Raw genomic sequence first — 2883 nt, 5'->3', positions numbered from 1 at the left:
TCCAACTTTTGAGAGACAATAACTTGTATTTCTACAAGTTATCAGTTGGAACATTCTTAGCATTCTCATCATACTTAGTCCAAAAGAGATGCATCTAGTTAATTATATGATCGGTTTGATAACATTTTGATGTTTAGAAATTGTGTTTGTTTTCATTAAAAAAAACATATAATGGATTTTCTATTTTCTAAAGAAAAATTTATAATTCCAAAAACAATGCATTATAATTAATAATACTCATAAAAGGTTATAAACTAATCGAAGTCAACGTACAATTATTAGGTTTAGTTCAATTTTGGGATACTAAAAGCTTGGATTGAGCTCACTTAAAATTAGAGCTATAAAGTGAAAAAAAATATATTCTTGATATATACACACGTAACTTTGTGTATATGTATGTTGAGTGCAATAATTTTGAGGGTAAGTGATTGAACCTCACAATTTATGAGAGTTTACAAAATGTGAGGTGAGAGATTTATGAAGTACTTAACTTCTTGATAGATAATACATATGATTTTATATGCAGCAAATTGAAGTATATGATTGCATTGAAGACCACATTATAATTGCAAGATATGTAGTTTGAAGATTGAATAAAACGTAATTAAGTTGTCCAACAATTGTACATATGTGCATGTGTGCGTATATATAGTATGTAAAAATTAAAGAGAGATTAGATTAGGGAAAAAACAGATGATGATTGGGTGAAATTAAGACGATAAATATGATATGAATAAAAATTAGGAAAAAAGCATATGATATAAATAACATAATGATGCACGTACTTAAGTAGTTATTTTATTGATTGATGATAGAAGGAGAGGACAAAAAAGTATGGAAGGAGGATCATGGAGATTGGATAGAGAGAGTAGTAGAATATAGTAGTAGTAGTTGTGGGATTTATAATGGGATTATTTAGTTAGCAAAGCTTGTAAGATCTGCATTCCCAAGGGCCAATAAATGGAACAAAGACTTCACATTCATATGTTTGAGCGACCCAAACACCGTTGATTTTGGCCAACACCCCCACCATAAGCCTGTAGAGTTTGCCATTAGGAAAAATAGAAAAACTAGCACTCACCGTAGCCGTCAACCTGAGCTCAAGTCCCACGGCCGCTACAAGCACTCCCAACACAAAATTTGCAATTTGTTATATAATTGCATCGGCCAAATTTTCAATGGTTTGGAAAATTTCCAAGTTCACATTTACATCCAACTCACCTCCTAAATTGCTCCCAACATCATGATCGCAATGCTTTTCTTTAATTTCCTTAATTTGGCTTTGGACCAACTCCCTCTACCACTTTCACCTTTATATACTACTAGACTACTCCTTCTTTATCCTTCAATTTCATCAATTTTCTTATCAACATATTATTTTTCTTGGAATCTAATTCTTAATACTACTATAGTTTTAACAGATAACTTCGAATATATTTTTCAATTCAACATGTTAATTAATTCTAATATATATCCTCTTAATTATATATTCTCCCATATATATCTATCAACTAATTACATATCTACGACTTCATTCAAGTTCATCAATTTGATCATCTCATTATTTATTTAGCTACTTTGGTCTTTCTTTTCGATTTTTCTCCATATTAATATAAATTTATGAAAATATATTAATTTTATATCTATGCTTTTATTAATGTATCTTTGAATCTAATTCGTTTTACAACTTTAACAAATCCTAGCTATTATATCTACTCTTAACCCTTTAGTTATATTATTTTCATATATGAAAAAGATCTTTGGATAATATTTAGACATATCTATTTTTTTAAAAAAAATATTATACAGATTAATAATTTTATGCACTTACCTATTGGTTGGTTAAATTTTGTGACTAAAATGTTATCTTACATTCTATATTTAAAAAACTATATCATACATTCTATTCAATAATATATCTTATAAAACCCATCAAAAAATATATCTTGTCTTTTTACAATTTTAATTCTTTCTTCTTTCAAAGACGAGAAAGATAATTATTTTCCCTTGAAGACAATATTAATTAAAAATATAATGAACTAAATACAATATTAATTAAAAAGTTATGAATTAAATACAATATTAATTAAAAAATTATGAATTAAAGACTAAATTAGTATTAGTAGATAGTTGGTGATAATAAGCCTTCAATTTTGGGTATAAGACCAAATACATAGCTTGGGACATAGCCCTGCAAGATTGAATTCACTCCTATTTGTTTTAGGGTTAGCAGATATGTTGTTCTTTTAAGTGCTGATACCTGGTCTTGAACAAACGAGACCCCACCTTCTCATGATAGAAAAGGACATGATTCATAAGTGATATTATGAATCAGTTGTTCATTAGAGGGTCAGTGGGAACTTAAGGAATAAAATGTATTTATAGGGGTAAAATGATAATTTTGATCCAGCTATAAATACGAACAACTTGTGAAGGATCGACTTACTAATTATGGTTAACATGGATAGAAATACATCTACAGTGAGGAGAGTGCAACTATTGAGCTATAGTGGTATGTCTTGATGGTTATATAAAAGTAATTAATTCGGTTTAAAGAGTTTAACCAATTAATTACAAATCGTTGGAGTTCATTATCTGTAGGTCCAATGGGTCCCTCTACTAGCTCATAAATTAGAATAATGAATTGAGTAATTGATTTGATGAGTTTTAAATTTAGGGTTATGAATTTGAAATATTCAAATTTAGTTTTAGGGTTTATCAATTGATTGTATACGATGCAGTTAAGACATTTAATTTAATCGAAATTAAAACAAGATTGGAGAAGCAATTAATATTTAAATTTTGATTTAAATATTGATTTTGAATAAAATTGGTGGAATTGGTATTTTATTAATTTAATAGTAAGTTATTAAATTAATTAAA

This window comes from Benincasa hispida, chromosome 3 (assembly GCF_009727055.1).
Source record: "Benincasa hispida cultivar B227 chromosome 3, ASM972705v1, whole genome shotgun sequence".
Classification (NCBI taxonomy): Eukaryota; Viridiplantae; Streptophyta; class Magnoliopsida; order Cucurbitales; family Cucurbitaceae; genus Benincasa; species Benincasa hispida.
The sequence above is the reverse complement of the archived record's forward strand: the minus strand, read 5'-3'. Positions refer to the sequence as shown.